The sequence below is a fragment of the Mus caroli genome, unplaced genomic scaffold (genome assembly GCF_978045245.1).
Source record: "Mus caroli unplaced genomic scaffold, Mus_caroli_1 scaffold_4, whole genome shotgun sequence".
NCBI lineage: Eukaryota > Metazoa > Chordata > Mammalia > Rodentia > Muridae > Mus > Mus caroli.
Window position 1 is genome coordinate 72,190,769 of NW_028227259.1, and position 21,370 is coordinate 72,212,138.

The 21,370-nt window shown below is 37.0% G+C and overlaps 1 long non-coding RNA gene across 1 annotated transcript; it reads left to right on the forward strand.

Annotated features, from left to right (window-relative positions):
• Positions 1–698: 698 nt before the first annotated feature.
• On the forward strand, positions 699–18,962 carry LOC115031099 (uncharacterized). Its single transcript, XR_003836683.2, has 3 exons — positions 699–856; positions 1,344–1,444; positions 18,866–18,962. It is a non-coding gene; the product is annotated as an uncharacterized LOC115031099 (long non-coding RNA).
• Positions 18,963–21,370: the final 2,408 nt, after the last annotated feature.

Consider the following 21,370-nt stretch of genomic DNA (forward strand, 5'->3'; position numbering starts at 1 on the left):
TTTTCAATCCTTGTGGCCCATGCTGACAGCAGCTGGGTCAGAAATACACTCAGCATTGCTCTTCTGTTTGGCAGTTATAGTTGTGACCATGGTAATTACCATCCTGTCTTATAACACAATGGGAGCACTACATGCTACTGAGAATGATGATAGCCTTGCCTTCTACAGAATGACTTTATTGGAAGCCATGAGTAATTTGTAATTAAGGAAGAAGTTCCAATCAGCCTTTCTTCTAGCATAAAATTCTCTTTCCCTTTATTTTAATTCAATATTCTGCAAGTCGGTTAAGTCTGGGAAATGAGATTCCAAAATTCTTTTGTTGTGTGGCCTGCAATAGTGTGGGAAGAGGAAATACATTGCAATGGAACATTATTATAAAACTTTAAATATGTGAAGACAATGCATCTTAATGCAAAATAATTTGTTTCTTTTCTTTTGTCATAAGATGTACTTTATTTTTTGCTATGTCCATAGGTTTTTATCTATGTGCCAGGATATTAATGTGTGAGCTCAGCTGCCCAGAGTCCAGAAGAGGTTGTCAGATCTCCTAAAACTGTCATTGCAGATATTTGTATTACCCAGCTTGGCTTTGAGGAACTGAACTTATGGTCCTCTGCTGGAGTACAAACTCTTAAGCACTGAACAATCTGTCTAACCCATGTCTTTTCATGTTTACCATATATTCACTTTAGGACTGATTGAAGCATGAACTATAACTTAATGAACCATAATGGAGAAAATAAAGAACCATGAAATCATTGTGGAAATCACAGTGCACTATACCAGCAGGATGGGAGAAATCTCCCATGCACTCAGTAGTAATCATTAAATTGTGGTTACCATTCCAGTGCCCAAGGTAAGCAGACTTTTGAACTTCATAATATATTTACTCTTCTTTTGAAATTTTAAATTAGAACACAAATTCTAATATGTATCAATGCACTTGAAATCATAGAAATGAATTAATCCAATAACTACTTTAGTTTATCTCTGGTCTTTGGCTGAACATTGTTAGGGAGACTAACATTTCATTACTGTGAGCTCATTTTCACAAATTCAGATTGTTAGAGTATTTCATAAACTACCTTCCATTTTAGTGCTGGTATATATTTGGACATAGTCCAGTTTGATCCAGTTAATATTATTTATAAGCAATAAGCATATACATTACCATGCATATGCACATATGCAGGAGTAGAATTCCTGTTTTAATGTGTGCATATGTTCTATTCTACTACTGTGTTCCATGTTATCCCCAGAACGGGTTAACCGAGTTTTAAAAAAAAAATTCTCAGTATGTGTTCTGAGCAGCTCCTCCTTGGTAATTTTATTGGTCTCTGCAGATCTTGTGATGCCCTTATCTCTCGTGGCATGACACTTTCCACTCGCACATCTCAGATGACTTCTCAGACTGAAGGGCTTTCATACACTTGCTGTCTGCTAGGTAAGTCCTATTTGTGAAGTTCTCACTCCGTTTCTTACCTTTCTTCTTGAATGGCTAGTTTTTATGTTTTGAAACATAATTCTTCATGTATTCAGATATGTCCATTATCTTTCTCCAGTACATGAGTTATCTTTTTTTTTTTCCTTCATGAGACTATTTGGAGGATATATAGTTGTAATTTTTGTGGCTAATTTTTCTATTTTCCTTATATTTTACTTTAGGCTATTCCATTTAAAGACTTTCATAGTCAAAGGCCATCATGAAGACATTTTTTGTGTTATGCCCTAAATACATAATTTTCTCTTATATTTATAACTATTGAATTAATTGATATTTATGTATTATATGGGATAAAGTTGTATTTTACTTTCTTCAAAATTTTATTCAACTATTTCAGAGATCATTTCAATTTTCTATTTGAATTATATTTTAACTATTTGAAATTTTGGCTTTCAATCTAAACCCATGACAGAAGAATGGATACACAAAAATGTGGTTCATTTACACAATGGAATACTACTCAGCTATTAAGACTGAGGACATCCTGAGTTTTGCAGGCAAATGGATGGAACTAGAAAATATCATCCTGAGTGAGGTAACTCAGACCCAAAAGCACATGCATGAATTACAGGGATGGAAATGGAGAGGAGCCCAAATTGGGATTCAGCTCAAGGGGAAGTCCCAAGGCCTGACACTATTACTGAGGCTATGGAGAACTCACAAAAAGGGATCATGACTGCCCTCTGAAAGACCCAACAAGCAGCTGAAAGAGTCAGGTGTAGATATTTGTACCCAACCAATGGACAGAAGCAGCTGACCCCTATTGGTGAATTTGGAAGGGCTGAAGGAAGCTGAGAAGAAGGGCAATCCTGTAGGAGGACCAGCAGTCTCAATTAATCTGGACCCCAGAGATCTCTCAAACACTGGACCACCAAACAGACAGCATACACCAGCTGATATGAGACTGCCAACACACATACAGTAAAGGATTTCTGGGTCTGTGTTCATTCTGAGATGATGTACCTAACCCTCAAGAGGCTGAAGACCTCAGGGAGTTTAGAGGTCAGGTGGGGTGGGAGCTGGGGGCATCCACGTGGAGAGAGGGTGGGGTGGGGAGGAGGTGTGGGATGTGGAGCAGATGGAGGGTAGATGAGGGGCAGGGAATGGAATATGGAGTGTAAAAAATAAATTAAAAATAGAATTAAAATTTAAAAGATAATTTATAAGTTCAACACATAAAGAATTATAACTTTAAGGAATGTGTAGAAGGTTGAGAATAATTTATCTCATTTATATTAAGGAGATTATTCATATTACATACCTATTTTAACATAGGTTTAATTAGAATTTCTTGATAACATTTTATTATTTCTTATGTAGATATGCTATTATGTAATTTAATTGTTATATTTCATAATTTTGATGCTTATTGCAATTAGTGTATTCTTTATCACTTTTATTTTTTTGTCACTTGTTTTATTCTTTGTTGACCTAGTCATTGACAACTTTTGTAAAGTGATTTTTAAATTTTAAAAATGTACATAAAGACTACTTTGTATTTCCTATAAATAGTTTCATATGGTAGAGGAGTATGGAATGCTGCTTAAAAGTAGTGGCTGTCTGACTGTTCTAGCTCTGCCCCATGTTGACTAGATCACTTAAACTTGCACTTTTTAAATTTACTAACCCATCATAACATCATCTGCCTTATAGCCTATTTTGAGCTTTAATTCTATACTTAGCTGGATGAGCATCCAAGGAGTCTATCTAGCTATAGACCAAGAGTATGGCAGGGAGATGACTTAGTTGATGTAGTTCTTGACACATAGCAAAAAGACCAAGTTTTGATTCCCATCACACATACAAAAAAGCAGGTGCAGTGATGACCTGTAGTCTCCGTGCTGGGGATTCTGACCTTTGGATCCTCTGGCTAGCCAACCTCACAGAATCAATTAGCTTTAATGAGACAACCTGTCTGGATATAAATTGTGATTGAGGAAAACACATTACAATAATTTCTGACATCCGAAAGCACTTGTATGGACAGGTACACTCATATACACATATGAACATATTCATATATATAACACACACACACATACACACATACATACATGAGAAAACCAGGAATACATACGTATATTTATTTAGGATAAAACTACTGAATGATTACTTTAGTTTTTTCTTTCGGTTTTTTTTTTTTTCTCTTTTTCTTTTTTTCGAGACAGGGTTTCTCTGTATAGACCTGGCTGTCCTGGAACTCACTCTGTAGACCAGGCTGGCCTCGAACTCAGAAATCCGCCTGCCTCTGCCTCCCGAGTGCTGGGATTAAAGGCGTGTGCCACCACGCCCGGTTTTACAAAAATGTTGGAAATATTGCACTTTATATCTTATTTTCTGTAATATTAATATCTTATACTAATATGATCTCTTTTTCATGATGAAAAATTCATGTGCATATGCATGCATTATTAAGTAAATCCATGTATATACATACATACATTATTATTAAGTAAAGTCCATGTTGATATTGTTTAGCTATCAACTAATACGGTTTAAGCCATTTCTATGCTCCATCCTGGATAACTTTAGTTACCATGTTTCTTGGAGCTCCTCAAGGCCCTAAGAGTCTTTCCAACTTTTTTACATTGTTTTCTATAATCTTGACAATTCAGCATATCAATAAGCTGTTTCATACAATGTACTTCTCTATGAATTCTGTAAATCTTTACCTCAGACTTAGACTGACATTCTGAGTGTATGGTGGAAAACCACAGAGGTTAAATTCCATTTTTATCTTATCTTCTCAAATGTACATATCAACATGACTTTGCATTGTATTCAGCTACCTTTTCACTTGATGTTTTGTGGACAGAAATTACAGTGTGTAGTTCATTTTAGGAGCAGAGAGTCGTGCAATACCATGTTGAGAGGACAGTATCTACACAAATTATTGGAACTGTCTTTTTTTGCCCACTTACTTATAAACCATATATATTTATATTGGTATAAATTCAAAGGATTTTATTTTATACTTTGAATTTTCCATTTACAATTTTTATTACATTAATAAATATTTATTTTAAGTGCATTGAGGAGTCTGCATGTTGCATTCAATTCTCATAAGTCAGTTCCCTCATTCTATCATGGGGTTAAAATCACGTGGTTGGAGCTGATTGCATAGTGTTCTAACCTTATCAGCCTTCTTACTTATATTATATCTTGAATTCTAATGAAGTATTTATTAATTATAGTATTCAAGTCACCATAGTGGTGGCCATATGATGGTCCTTTAGTCAGCTTCTATGTCTCAGTCATTTTACTGCAACCCAGGATTCTTTTTTCCTTCTAAGCCCTCATATAAAATTTTAATTCTTCAAAGCTTTTAGTGAAGATGTCTTAGTGCATTTGGGCTGCTGTAATAAATTACCATAGATAGATTACAGAAAATATAAATGCATGATTCACAGCTCTGGGAAGCCTGGTATGATGATGTTTGTCTAAGAGAGCCCATTTCTGGATTCCAAATTGATGGCTTTTTGTGGCATTACATGGCCAAAGATCCTGAGGCAGCTTTCTGGAGGTCGGGGTGGGTCTCATTTATCTATGCATTAATGCCCTTCATGAGGACTGTGTTTTCATGATTTTCATCCCCAAGTTCCCTAATTCCTAATGCTGTCTAATCAACATAACACTTTTGAGGCCAGAAACATTTATGCATGGCAAGAGAACAAGAATAGACCTAAAGAGTAAATAGAGGGCGGCATTCTTAAGAAGTGATATCTTTATATTCAATGGAAAGAACCTATGAACACTTTGTGTCTGAATGTCCCGGTGTTTAGGGTTCTACCAAGCCAAGGAGGAGAATAGCAACAAAATCAGAGAGTGGTTGTTTTTAAAAATGTGTTTTATGAAACCATAGCATGGTTAAGACCATCTATTTGATTGTTACCCTAAATAAGAAGGGAAGGTAAACTAACCAGAGACTACACATGGCTCCAAATGCATATGTAACAAAGGAATTGCCTTATCTGGCATCAATGGTCCTGTGAACGCTTGATGCCCCAGCATAGGGGAATGTGAGGTTGTTGAGGCAGAAGTGGGTGGGTGGGTGGGAGAGCACCCTCAAAGAAGCAGTGGTGAGGGGTTGGGCTAGGGAATTTGTGGAGGAGAAACTGGGAAGGGTGATAACATTTGAAATGTCAGTAAATAAAAAAAAATCCAATAAAAAATAAATTAAAAAAAAAAAGAAGGGAAGGCGAAGAGGGAGTGGAGAGATTATACAATAGTCCTAGAATTAGGCATGTAATTTGAAAACTACTATCTTGCTCAGACTTTCTCCTACTGTTGGATATATTTAATTTCTTATTAACATATTGCCTTGTGGATCTGTTACTCATCAAACAGAAGAATTTCAAGAAGCAAGGGAGGTTGATTATTTTTGTAGAAAGAATTCAAATTATATCCAGATCCTGTAGGCATGACCTGGGTGTCTGTCTACTACTCCCCTTTGTAAATGTCTAATCACCAGCTGCAAGGTGCAGAGAATACCCAGCACAGCTGTTTCAGTCTGACCATGCAAGCATCTTTCTCCCTTGACTCACCAAGAGCATACCTGCCACTAACTCTTATAACCTAATCTGCTGTTGCTGGTAAACAGCATTCAAGAGAGTGGTGCTGTGGACCTTTGGCTCACACTTGATGCAAGATACTTGGAGACTCCAACTGGGAACAATCTATTTTCTCTGTTGTGGCACTGACCTTGGATTAACACCTGCTTTTGGTCCAAATAATGAGATTCTCGGGTGAAATTACACATTTTTTACCTCCTCTGATTCAAGAGATGGCAGGGACTGGCTAGGTTATTACCAGGCAACGCAGGGAGCCTTAATTTCCAGGCCACCCATGCTCTCCTGATAATAGCCTTTCCATCCTTTTGCTTCTAACCGGGGCCCAGAAAGACACCTACAAGTTTTAAAGCTACTAAAATATCTTCAAAGCCTCACACAAGCTCTTTTTAGAAAAAGAATTTTTAACTTAAATTTGAAGACAGGCACATTTAACCTGCATTTAGCCAGCATAATGCCATCACCCATTTAAGTGATCCTTTATGATACAGTTTCTCTAACATTTGTCTTAGTTCTTAGGCTGTCATAACATATTACTACCCTTAAATGACAGAACTGTATTTACTTTGTCCTGAAGGCAGTAAGTCAAAAGTCACAATATTGACAGTGTTATATTTTCTCATTGGTAGCAGTAAGGCAGACACCAATTTATGCTTTTTTCTAGTGTCTGGTGGCTCCCCAAAATACTTCATGGTCCTTGGTATATATTGTATCTCAGACTTCATACATCTTTAGGTGCTCTGTTACCCCACATAAAGACAATTCCTTTATAACAGCTCTTCAATCCCTACCTTTGAATAGAAAAGTCTGACACTGAAGATGTGACGTGAATGTCAATAAAGACGAATGCTTGAACAAATGAGCTTTTCAGTGTCCATTGTTCATTTTTGCTCTGTGTGGTTATGTGCTGTTGTGAAATATTTTTCTTCTTTATGACCTAGAGTAGTGTATTTTTAACTCTTGTTATATGGTTGCTAGTCAGTGGATTTTTGGTCTTAATCCAGTATTATCTCATTTTATCTTCACTAGTTATATCTTCAAAGTCTCTTTCCTCAGATAAAACCACAGCCTCAGGTTCTGGGTGGATATGAATTTTGAAGAACATATTAAAACCCAGGCTTCTTCTTTTCTCAGTTTGAGCAAAATACACATAGGTGAAGAATAGATTAGATGGAAAAGAATGCATGCAGAAGAAATCACTGACAAATGCTACCTGAAAATGAATAGGGAAAGGTTGAAAAATCCTAAAACACGCCTAACATATTTATATCTAGCACATAGGAACCCTAAATGTGTACACATAATCATTATATCAAGAACATACCTATCCATAGACGTGATGCTTATGGAGTTATTCTTTACCATCTCCTAGAGAACATTTTATGGACACTAAATTAGGTATGCTCCATGTATTTATGTAGGCAATTAAAGAAATTGGGCACAATAACTATTAAGTAAATATACACATATAATTGTGGAATTAAGCAAAAGTCCACATGTGTATTTCACATGTATTATATATAGTATATTAATATATGTGCATTTATATACATCATTTATTGCCATTTTATTATATTGATTATATAAATAGTAACATTCATTTAGGGTTCAGGAAGACATATGCTATTGAAAAAATTTTAAAATATTTATATTTTTAGTTACATTTATGTGTGTGTGTGTGTGTCTGTCTGTCTTGCATGTGTGTTCAAGTACCTACAGGAGCCAGAAGTGTTGGATCGTGTGAATCTTGAGTTGCAGGTGGTTATGAGTCATTCAGTGTGGGTGTTGGGAACTGAATCTGTTATCTGCCAGAACAGTACATGCTTTTATATGACCTGATGAGACATAAGATATCTCTCCAGCTCCAGTGTGTGTGTGTGAATTTGTGTGTGTGTGTGTGCGCGTGTGTGTGTGTGTGTGTGTGCGTGAGAGAGAGAGAGAGAGAGAGAGAGAGAGAGAGAGAGAGAGAGAGAGAGAGAGAGAGAGTATACTTTTACAATGCTCTCTAGCCCAGATTCTGAAATGACTAGAATTCTGAAATTGAAGATGTGAAATGAATGTCAATGATGCCAAACATTTCATCAAATATTATGGTCTTTTGCTGTTTGTTATTCATTTTTATCTTTGTGATTTGGGCAAATATTTTCTTCTTTTATGTACTAATAGAGTAAATTCACTTCCTGCATATATACCCTTCCAAATCTTCACATATCCTCATCAATACTGCCCCTTGCAACTTAGCAGCTTTTTTTTTTTTTTTTGATAACTCACTAAGTCCAGTTAGTCCTTTCCATAACCACACAGGTATGGAGTCATCCACAGACCGTGGAAAACTACAGTGACCATATGCCCTAAAACAGTGAACTTGTGTGATCTATTTCCTCAGTATTTTATTTTGTGGCTAGGAAGGTAATGTAGAAATGTGAAAGGGACCTGGGATTCTCCTTCACATGGTGTTCTTCCTGGCTTTAGGAAACCATCCTCAGTAGAGTTTTTTATAAACAACAAAAACTTAATGTTCACAGTTCTTAAAGTGGTAGGTGCTGGATCCTCATATGGTAAAAGGGACATACAGTTTTTTGGTCTTCTTTAATAAGGGAACAAATTCGGTTTATAAAGTGTTTAATTGTCTTGAATGGCTCCACATCCAAGTAGCATCACATTGAGACTTAGTTTTTGCTGTTATTTGAATGCAAATTTAAACCCAAGGGCACAGGTATTGAACAGTTGCTCTCTTGCTAGTGAAACTGTTTTAGAAGGTTGTGAACACCTTTAGGAGGTAGAGACTTACGTCATAGTATCATTGGATATGCCTTGAAGCTGATGGCACACTTCACTTCTTGGCTCTTCTGCTGCTTGACTGCAGATGGCATGTGACTAACTCCAAATCTCTTCATACCATGCTTCTTGCCAGAAATTTAGTTCCAACAGTGAGGAGAGTAACTGGTACAGTTTTCAGTCTGTTAATTTTGAATGAAAATGACATCTAGATCATAGAATGCTACCCCCACTCTCTAAACCCATGTATGTTTTGTATACACATCAAAATTGTTCCCATTTCAATATCTCAAAACTCATAGCTAATGGGTCTCAACTATAATTTATCCAAATGAAGGTGAACACACATTCATCCAAAGTTGAACACCCTTCTAGTTAGGAACTTGTAAAATCAAACATGTTATGTGCCTCCAAAATTACTGTTGGTACAGGCATTGGGTAGACACTCACATTCTAAAAGAAAGAAATATGAAAGCAAGAAGAAGATGACTTCAGCAGTCTAGAAGTCATAAAGTTGAAAATAATGTTTAGCTTAATGCTTTCCACTTCAGACTTTTACTGCTACCTTCTGGTCACACTATGTGCCTGTAGATGTTTTAGATGGCAGTGGGATTGCTAAGGCTCTGAGCAGCTCCACCTTCAGTGTACCAGCTAGCTTTTGCTTTGTGGTAGCCCCATGTCCTGGCTTCTCTCCCTAATGTATTTCTCTAGAGCAACTGTTATTGTTTGTTTCTGCCATATATCTGTGGGTCTTCTGTCTGGAATCATTTGCTGATGTTATTTTTACCATGGGTCTGCAAATATCTCTATTCTTATAGTTTACTGTGAGGCACTACCATAGTGTGGCATCTTTGTAATTACTGCTAGGTACTGCCAAGTATATTATCTAAATAGTTACTGCTAGTCACTGCCTTAGTGTAGTAGTATCTCTATGGTTACTGCTAGGCACTGTCTGAGTGCAGTATCTCTATGGTAACCCTATATTATGGAGCACTTGCACTCTAACACTGAAATAGAAAGATAGCTCTGATGATCCCTGAAACACATCCCAGTCTTATTTTTCTAACATTATTTACAGCTTTTGCTGTAAATCCTGGCTGTTGCTTAGATTGGTGATTAATATTATTTACACTTGTTACATTTTACTATACATGATCAAGTAGACCTAGGCTGTACCTTGAACACCTAGTTCCTTTGTCAATATCCATTTTTCATTCCTCAGAAGTACTTCCTTACACAAAACACCGAAAGTATGTAATTTAGCTAAAGCTTTGCAGCTTTATAACATAGCCTTTTTCTATTTACTGGTGACAATCCTGTTCTACTTATGAGACTTCATCAGCTTGGCTTTAATTAAAAAATACTTTTGCAAAAATTCTGTTTACAACCTGCTGTGTAGTGACTTCCTCAGTGCATACTATAGCCACCAGAGTAAGGGCAGAAGTTACTATGGCAATGTGCTGAAGACCTTGGTCCCCCAATAAGCAATCAAAGAAACAAAATATTCCAGACCAGCATTAGAGAAGAGCTGTGAAATCCACCAGAACTCAAGGATCTTCACCTCAAAGAGCTTTAAAGAGAATGAAACAAACCAAATGCTTCCCCATCCCTCTGTTATCCCTTCACTGAGATTTATACTTGCAACTACATGAAGACAGTTTGTTCAGTTCTTATGCAGTTATCATCTTGGCTATCAATTAAATCATTTTGTTTTTATATCTGGACTTATCTTTTAGGCAATATTTGCTATCTATCTCCAAAGAATATATATCATGCATTCAATATCTCCCCATTATAGAATCAATTTTAATAATTTTTTCATTATCCCATTTATGACTTTAAATAATATTCTTCAACAAATTATTCCATGTGTATATCACATAGTAGATCCCATGGACCTCACATTGTATGAGGCAAGAAAGAGTGTTTCTTTCTGTAACTTTTCCTGCCTTTGTATTTCCTAAAATCAGTGGGCCACATCAGTGTTTGATTTTTATCAGTGTCTCTTCAGTTTCATTTTGACAGATTAGCTTTTGTCTTTTTTGATTGAGATGTTTAGTTTAAAAACTTAGAAACAAATACATCCTATACAATATAAGGTATTATGTAAATCTGTTGATTTTATGGCTAAACAATATTAAACAATATGAGTTTCATTTCAGCTAAAAGTACTGTAAGATGATCCATTGACAAGGACACATAATCCCTCATAATTGATGCTGGGCTAAACAAAAGAAAAGAATTCTTAATCATACTACATTTTACTCTGTCAGTATGAGGTCTGTCGTTTCTTTGTAGGCCTTTGTTCTCCAAATAGTTTCTAATTCTGTTTATCCTTTAGAAACAGAAAAATACCCTGTGAATTTAATCGTATTAGTAAAACATTTAAAGATATTAATCATCCTGACCATTGAGTAATGCACATTGTTCCCTTAAGGAGATTTTTAATAACAACTTCAGATTTTCTGTTTTGAATTGATTGACAGGCCAACGGCTTTTTTTTTTTGTAAAGTTCTAAATTATTCAATTTACTTCCTTTTATTTCCTTTTCAACCTCCAGTAACATAAACTTGAGTAACTTCATTTTTGTGAAGATTTCCAGTGTGATGATAATTTTTAATATGAAGTCTTTACATTTCTGTTTATGTTTGGTTGATGTCAGGCAATAGAATCCCAGATTCAAATTAAGTTTCCCTCAGAAATACCAGTCATTGTTCTTTGTCTCCCAGTACTCAGTTTTGCAGATGAGAAACTTGATTTCATTCAAAATTTTTTTCCTTCATGGATAGTCTGGATTTTATTTCCATGAAATTTTAAGCATAGCCATTTCATTTTCTTGCTAACATCTCACTATGGTATCAGCCTTTCTAGATTTCTTTTTAATTTACACTTTGACTCAAAGTAGGCTCTTTTTGTCCCCTCTATGTTTAGATTAAGTTTCATTCTTCTAAACTTTAAGTCTTCATTGTATTTCTAATACCAATATTTTTTATTTCTCCTTCACAGATCTGACAATAATTTCAAGGGGGTGATCAATAGCATCCAAGTTTTGATTAAAAAACCCAATATTATCTACAAGCCTCCTTATAATCCTCTAGCATTTGACATTGGAAAGGCAAAGACTGAATTGGCCAGGATATTTTAGACATTCACTTGCATTACCTAAACACCCTTCCTGACTGAAATAAAGTATTCCAGGCAGATAGTTGAGACACTGAGAACATTCCAGAAGTGCCTACAGGCCGAGAGGAAGTAAGACTGTGGAACACACACACACACACACACACACACACACACACAGTCTCACTGTCACCCAGGCTTTCTTGGAACTCTCCAGGTAGACTTGACTCACCCCAGATTTCTGATAGTACTCTGGTTTTAGCTTTTTTGTGCAGAGATTATAAATGAAACCTACCATGTACTGCTCTCTTAAACTTTTAGATTCTAAAAACCAAGAACAATTAGAAGGGAATTTCTAAAATAAAACAAAAACAAAACAAAACAAACAAAAACTACCTTGGCTTCAAAAATGAACACTCCAAAATTGATTTCTCTGCTTTTTAAAAGTAATTTTTTTGTGTGTAGGGTGTAGGACTTTTGGTGTTTACCCTGTCTCTACTAGTATATCTAATGGTCTTCATTTAAGCAGTCATTTTGGTGAGATTTTTATGAGTTCTGATGTTTCTAGAAGACAGGAGCTCACAGCAATCTTCTTGATCCTCTGGCCCTTACAACATTTCAAGCTCATCTCCTGCAGTATTCCTGAGGTTCGTGGGTAGAAATTGCATTGTAGATGTATATATAGGGATTATCATTTTAAAAAATAAATGAAATAATTTTTAAAAGTGAAATGTAATATTATCTTAAAAGTAAATGAAATATGAAACAGTTAACACAATCCCATTTTATAATAACTTAATAAGGATGGAAATTTAATCCTCTTCTTAAACTTTCATACAAATCCATGTGTTTTAAACATTTATTTAATTATGTTTTTGAGAATTTCATACACAGGTACTATATATAGATATAATTTTATTTCACACTCTTTCCACTCCTCCTCTTACTCCCATACTGTTTTTCTCTCAACTCCATGAATTTTTTAGTTATTATTGTTACATATACACAGGTATATAAATCCAAATACATTTCTATTGACACCACTTAAATAATATACCCTAATAAATAGGGCAACTCAGGGACACTTTTCAAGCCCCCTGACTCTTTTTAATATTGATTTTCCAGTCTAACATTGACTGCACAAATGAGCACATACTTTCATGTGCGACCAGAATATTTCAGCAGATTAGGTAAATCTACAAAACACTTCTTCCTGAGCATTCTACAGAGTTACTATCAGACATGACCAGAGTTGGGATCAGTAAATTATGCTTCATACATCATTCAAGACACAACCATTTCTTAAAAGAGTTGTATTTTGGACTTTATAGACCTGATATATATATTGAACTCAATGAAACCATCTAAATCCAAGAGTCCATTCAGAAAAAAAACCTAATCTAGTTTCAAATTCAGTAGGTATGCATAAATCCTACTTGTTTGAAAATTAATGATATTTTGATTAGTGTAGTTATATTTATATTGGAGGGAAATATTACTGACAATTTTACAGTCTATGAACCCTGGTATTAAATGTCTTTATGAGTTGGGATCAAGCCAGATACGTTAGACCCAGTCCTGAAGGTAAAAATCTCGAGTCGTTCCTATTTAAAGCTACTTCTAAGGAGCAAACTGTAATAAGTTCATAGAAACTGCACTAGTTACCTGGAAGGGCACTCCTTGTGTCTTTTCTCAGGGTGGAGCTTTCTTCAGATCACATCCACTGGTGGTTTCTTGGGTGCTTGACTATTTCATGGAGAACTCCCTCACTTAGGGTTTCTTAAAGAAAGCTATCAGTGACTAATCCACAGTGGTGGATAAGTGTGGGTCCCCTGCCACTGACTGGCCATTGTGGTCTCAGGGTGCGCGGGAGCTGGGGAGCAGGTTCTCTGGCGGTAAATGGCAAGTATGAACAACCAAGTGTTTGTTTGGGAGGGCAGCTCATTCATTGAAATGGCAGGGCTAGCAGGGGAGAACAAAGAAGGATATCCTGCAGCAGGGGCAGAGGCCTTCCAAGCCTATCAGCAGACTGGCAGTCAAATGATCTCAGAGAAGCCAGTTCTTTGGCAGGCAAACAGAAGCCTAACTGGCCTTTTCATGGTAAGGCTTTTGTTTCTAAGGAGTTTAGTAGGCCCAAATCTGGCTTGCATAGGGAAAGGCTCCACTCCTACTCTGCTCTCTAAGAGATGTCCAGGGTATGGGCAATGCTTTTACCCCTTTTCTAACCTGAGAATCCACAGATAAAGGCCTACCTACTTCCATTCATCAACATACAGAGCATATTTGCTTCATGATCTACATGAGACTTGGTAGAAACTGCATTGCTTTTCAACTGCTTATTCTGTGGAGGATAGTGCGCAGCATCATCCCGCCTATGGAAGTTTTTCTTATTGGTTGATTCTTATTGGTTGAAAACCAGGCAGAAACAGGAGCATGGAGAAACTATGTCTTTCAAAAGTGGTAGAAATAGGATACACCCCTGATGATAGATGCATTTCAAGTAGAAATGCATTCATCATCAAACTCTTACATGTCAACATCATTGAGATTCTTCTTAAAGAAAAGTGAAGTTATACAAAAACACAATTTATTACTATAAATGTGTGTGTGTGTGTGTGTGTATGCATGGCTTCTATGTCTGAAAATTATCCTGTTAGGATTTAGTTTTAGAAGTGTCAGCATGTTAGCATTTCTTCTAGGCTCTGCCTAAGTTACCTAGCAACAGCCAGATATGAGCCTGGCTTGCTATACAGGACTGGTTGGCCTTTCACTCTCTGACCCTTTTCTCTCCCTGACCCCTTTCTCTCTCTCTCTGCCCTCTCTCCCCCTACCTCTTCTCTCTCTCCATGTGATACGGGGCCTGCCTCTTCTCCCCTTTCTTTTTCTCCCTTTCTTTCTCTACTCTCTGTTTTTCTGCTCTCTCTCTCTCTCTCTCTCTCTCTCTCTCTCTCTCTCTCTCTCTCTCTTTCTCTCTCTCTCTCCCTCCCTCCCTCTCTCTCTCTCTCTTTCCCCCCCTCAGTTTCTGTCCCCTCTACTTCCTTCTCAACTCCCCTTCCCATATCCCCAAATAAACATTATTTGATACTCAACCTGTCATATGACAGGTACTTCAGGGGGTGGGTACCTCAGCATTGACCAGCTAGGCATTCCTTCCCTCCACATCATACTGCATTTTACAAAACATATCAAGGCATACCTTGGCAGGTTGAGTCCATGGTGTGTACCAAAGTGATCACAATGCACAACAGATCTAATTCAAGAGATTTATTGGGGCAGGGGGAATAAAAGGCCATCTCAGTTGGGACTTGATACAGAGAAAGAGATAGAGTAACAAGCAGACAAACAGGGACACTGGGAAAGAGATCTTGGATCATGGGAGACCTTTTAAAGGATTGGGTGCATACTGATGATGTAGCTTCTGTTCTGCTGAATTTGTTTTCTAACATGTCTAATAATTACAAAGTAAAACTAAATGGTTAAGAACATGTTTTCCACCATCGATTATCTTTCAAATGACCCATATTTGAATCGTGGAGTCTGTTTTCAATTTTTTTTTGAAAGTAAACTCATTTCTCTCATTGCATTGTTCATCCCTAGTCTTTTAAGATTCCTTTTTTGGGGGGCCAGGAGGGGTAACACTTTTTCTCTTCTGGATCCTTTGGTTTTCTTTTCTAATGAGCTCCTTTTTACGCCAAGCATGCTATGAGACAGGCTATATTAATTTAGTATTTCGAAGAGGAAGTCAAGCCTGGCTTATAGAAAAAAGAAAAAGCTTGGTAGATAGTTTGATTTGATCTCTCTCAGGCTTAGATAGGGAATAGAAGCAGCTGTAAGTTTTAAAAAGAGTTTCATTGCAGGTAAGAAAGTGCTATACAAGTCTTTGGAGGGGCTGGGGCACAAAGGGCCACAGGGGCACTGTTAGCTCTCAACCTTGTAGTTCTCAGTGAATCTTAAGTTACTGTGCAGGCTCAGGGAATTCAGAAAACCACACAGCCCTGGCACAGCTTTATTCAGTGTCACAGCAGGTGTTCCCTTCAAGGACAGCAAAGACTTCAGCAAAACTTGTCATCAGCTAAAGCCTACAGGTGCAGCTGAGCAGAAGACCATGGCCTCTTCCTCTCCCATAGCTGCTCCCTGATGAGATCTAAGAACTACTCTAAGGAGACTTCTGGGAATTATAGATCCAGATCTGTGCCTGTTCCTTAAGCTTTTGTTTTGCTCTTAAAATTAAGTTTTTTTTTCTCCTTCCGTTATCTAAGAGAAAGAAAAAAAATTCTCCCTCATGTTATTTACATGATAACCAAGCCACAGTTAGTGGGGAGCATTGTTGATTAGCTGCATTTTAATAAAAAGTGCAACTACTTGAAATGCTATACATATAGGGAAGATTGCTTGCCTCCGAGATGTGCTTGGAGCAATGGTGACAATGAGAAAGAATAGTTCCGTCCAGTTTGCCTAAGCAGTTCATCACTACTATTCTGCTCTTTTGAAACTCTGGTTTCAGCAAGTTTTGTAGTCTTTGGGGGAATAAGTGTCACTCAACATTCTAACTTTTTTTTTTATCATCCATCTATTTGGGCATATCTGTCATTTTTCCAATTCATGTATGAGCTAGGGTTAAAAGTCTATGTCAGATTCTAGTTAGATCGTTCATCTGTCTAAGAGGCAAAGCTCCAGAGGCCCCATGTGGCTCTGCAGCAGCACATTCTCCTTAAATCACCAACATTGACTGATGCTTTTAAACTCTTCTGAAACAAGGAAGGTGATATTTAAGTAGCAAGAACTCACTCCTTGCTGAGGGCGGGGGGGGGGGGGGGGTGGCGCACACCTTTAATCCCAGCACTCGGGAGGCAGAGGCAGGAGGATTTCTGAGTTCGAAGCCAGCCTGGTCTACAAAGTGAGTTCCAGGACAGCCAGGGCTATACAGAGAAACTCCATCTCAAAAAAAAAAAAAAACCAAAAAAAAAAAAAAAAGAATTCACTCCTTATAGGTTTCCTATTAGCTGTCCTATACATTAGACATCTGTAGTTTTGCTCACAGTTTCAGTAACAGTTTCAGATTTCATATTTCTTTGAAATGCTCTCATGTTCTCAGTCCTCAGCCTTATTGGTCAACAACTTGTACTTCACTTCATACACCTTACCCAAAAGTAATTGTTGTACTACAGGATCTGATTTCTTTCTTTTTTTTTTTAGGGAGAAAGAGTTTATTTAGCTTATACTTCCACATCATAGTCCATCATCAAAGGAAGTCAGGACAGGAAATTAGGCAGGGCAGAAACCAGGAGGAAAGAGCTGATGCAAAGGCCATGGAGGACTGCTCTTACTAGCTTGTTGGCTTTTTCCCAATGGCTTGTTTAGACTGATTTTTTTTTTAATAGTTCATTTTTTTTACATATAAAACTATTTTTATTACATCTTTTCCTCAATTACATTTCCAATGCTATCCCAAAAGTCCCCCATACCCTCCCCCCTACTTCCCTACCCACCCTTTCCCATTTTTTTGGCCCTGGTGTTCCCCTGTACTGGGGCATATAAAGTTTGCATGTCCAATGGGCCTCTCTTTCCAGTGATGGCCGACTAGGCCATCTTTTGATACATATGCAGCTAGAGTCAAGAGCTCCGGGGTACTGGTTAGTTCATAATGTTGTTCCACCCATAGGGTTGCGGATCCCTTCAGCTCCTTGGGTACTTTCTCTAGCTCCTCCATTGGGGGCCCTGTGATCCATTCACTAGCTGACTGTGAGCATCCACTTCTGTGTTTGCCAGGCCCCGGCATAGTCTCACAAGAGACAGCTATATCTGGGTCCTTTCAGCAAAATCTTGCTAGTGAATGCAATGGTGTCAGCATTTGGATGCTGATCATGGGATGGATCTCTGGAAATGGCAGTCTCTAGATGGTCCATCCTTTTGTCACAGCTCCAAACTTTGTCCCTGTAACTCCTTCCATGGGTGTTCTGATCCCAATTCTAAGGAGGGGCATAGTGTCCACACTTCAGTCTTCATTCTTCTTGAGTTTCATGTGTTTAGCAAACTGCATCTTATATCTTGGGTATCCTAAGTTTTGGGCTAATATCCACTTATGAGTGAGTACATATTGTGTGAGTTCCTTTGTGACTGTGTTACCTCACTCAGGATGATGCCCTCCAGGTCCATCCATTTGGCTAGGAATTTCATAAATTCATTCTTTTTAATAGCTGAGTAGTACTCCATTGTGTAAATGTACCACATTTTCTGTATCCATTCCTCTGTTGAGGGGCATCTGGGTTCTTTCCAGCTTCTGGCTATTATAAATAAGGCTGCTAAGGATCTGATTTCTACTAGTTATGTTCATCTAGCAAAGTAACCATATGACAGGAGCCATATAGTCAGTTTGGGTTTGACACACATACTTTAGAGAAAAACTCATGCATAAACAAGACTAGGAAGTGAAATGATTAAGAGTGTTGATGATACAGATTCAAATGAAAATCCACACCAAACTGGAGATGGAATGAAATATTTTATAGCTATCATGAGTTTATCAATCAAATTCCAAGACAAAATAGATTATACTGTTTAAAAATAGTATCAAGTTAGAGTTTATATGTAATAATTTGGCCATCAATAAAACATGTTAAAGCATGGAAAAAAGAACAAGCAGGATACAGTTACATATTATATTTTGTAGGAATGAAAAGTAAGATAGAAGGATAAATGGAGAGATACATGGATGGATGGAGAGAGAGAGAGAGAGAGAGAGAGAGAGAGAGAGAGAGAGAGGATACTAGAGGGCACACACACCATGACTTTTAGGAAAAAGTCACGAGAATTGTGGCCCCTTTAGTATTGGTAGGACACAGGTGTGACTAGATTTCTTAAAGTCACTCTCCTCAACATTTTTGTGCTGTTTTAGCTGAAGTCATCTATCAATCAGAGTTGCACATGAAGCTGATCAAGGCAGCACCTGAATGCATCTGGATGAGATTATACAAGAGCAGATATGGATTTGTTTGGAGATTAGGATTCTTGTGATACAGAGGTAAGGAATGGAGCTTTTTTTCTGATTTTCTTTGTAAGTTTGTTTGTTTTGTTTTGTTTTTCCCATAAAGAAGTGTGGAAACTATGGTACTGTTTTCAAAAATTTGGGGTAAAGATGAAAGGCTTTAAGCATTGTGTAGTGACATAATATTGGGGGAAATCACATTCTAGTATGCAGCTAAATTAAATGAGTTTACTGGTACCATGGAGTACAAGGTTACTGGCAAGGAAGGAAAATGAGCCAGTACACTTTAGGGTTGAGATTTTACCTGGCTTCTGAACCTTCTAGTGCCAAATGTAGGGATAATACAGGAAGAGGGCAGCTGTAGGCTCGTCAACTTTCTTAATAGGTAAGTGGACATTGTTGGGATTTGTTCACAGAGAGAAAGCTTTAGTTGGGTTGTAAAAATAATAGAGAATTGGAGTATTTGCAACAACTATGTATATTTTAGCTAGAATATTTGGTCTACTTCATGAGAAGAGTAGTAATTGTAAAGTGATACTTCGAGGTGGTGAAAGAACTAGATACTTCATGTTGGCTCTCGAGTACTGGGGCTGAATCTTACTGATAATCACACAGGATAACACACTGGTGTTATCCTCTGGACCTCTGAAAAGACCCTACTGGACCTCCTGTAAGGTAGTACATGATTCTCTCCATAGTATAGTAAATCTGTGATTTTTGCTATTGCTATAAACAATTCAAACTGTCTTAAGATTGATACAAACCTGTTTCTAAAATTCATGGTTAAAATCATCATCTAAACTCAAGCTTCAGATGGAGTTTTCTCCTTTCCAACCATCAAATGAGCTAAGATTCATGTTTCCTTACAATATGAAATCTAAAAAAATGCAGATAATTAGCTAATGTAAGTTAGCATCAGATGTTTATTTAAATATGGAATAGCTAAAAAAATATAAACCTGTCATTTCAAGTAATCAAGCCAAATTAAAAATAGAAATGATTATTACAATACAAAACAATGATGTTTTTCTTTAAATACAATTTCAAATAAGGTGGTACTGCAGATGAAAAATCATTTTTAGAAACTAATATTAATATTGATATTGAGTTATAAATATGTTTATTTATAGAATCAGTCAGTTGGCTAATCTATTTAAGGGATCCCAGCTGACTTCTTAAAATTTCTAAGTTTATAGAAGCAGTTTAGAAATTAAAAAAAATGCTTTTGGGAATTTGAGAGAGTTACTTTGAGGTAGGATACTTCAAGTGAGATAACTGTAAGAATTCGTGGTACTCACAGTTAGGTCAAGAGGTACATCTCAATGCAGCCACTCATATCTTTTAACTATAGTTTCAATGCCAGGAAAATACCATATGAGCACCTTTCTGGTTTATTCATCTGAGAGACTGAAAGGAGGAGAAGATTTCATATCAATTTATGTAATATCATGGTAGCAGCTTAGTCAAATACCACCACTGATTGGTATAACAATCAAACAACAACCACTGATGTTGTATACTGAAAGAACTGGATTTAAAGGAGGTGATACATCAGTTCAATTGTGTTAATTGAGAACTTCTCTTAATAAGTAACCTCAAGAAGAGAAACAATGCTAATTCATCACAGAATAACTTACATACCATGAGCTGTCAGTCATTGGGATTTAGGATGTTACTTTGAGTGCATATGTGTTGTGCAACCTTCCAGCTCATGACTCCCACATCTCTCCCTGCACCCGGATTTTGGGAGCAACTTCATTTTTAGTGTTGAAAAATAGTACCTAAGGTCATTCTAACTCACCTTAGATTCAAGTAATACTTGACCATTATAGTCTTCAGATGTAATTGTAGTGCTTGTGTATTGTCTGTGTGTGTGTGTGTGTGTGTGTGTGTACAGCAAAACAAAATAAGCCATTACAAAGCCATTTCTGTCTTAGGCCCTAAAGGTTCTAATTGTGAGTTTGGGGAAAAACTGTTACTAATTATTATTTTCCCAATTAATCAATTGTGTTTTTTCATATTAGTCTTTGAAGAACAGAAAGTGCCTTAGAGGTGCATTTTACTGCTTTGCTCTCTTTACAATAAAAATGCTGTGTTACTGAGGAAAAACAACATATGGAATTATGAGGGAGACTTCTACCTGAGATTGTAAGTGGAATCATTGTACCATGCAGATCCCTGCTGCAGTGAGTCTTTAAAATCATTAAGACTGCACTGACAAAGGAATAGGTTTAGGGTAGAAAGACAGAGATTGAGATTTTAGGTTCCAAGGTAGAGCCAGAGAAGTTCAGCAAACTAGGAGGTCATAGTCTCCAATGCCCCCTCTAAACTGGACAAGACAGTTATGAAAAGAATCCCCCAGAGTGTGCCCAGGGACTTTTTACAAATAGATTCCATCTCTCTGTTCTATTTCAT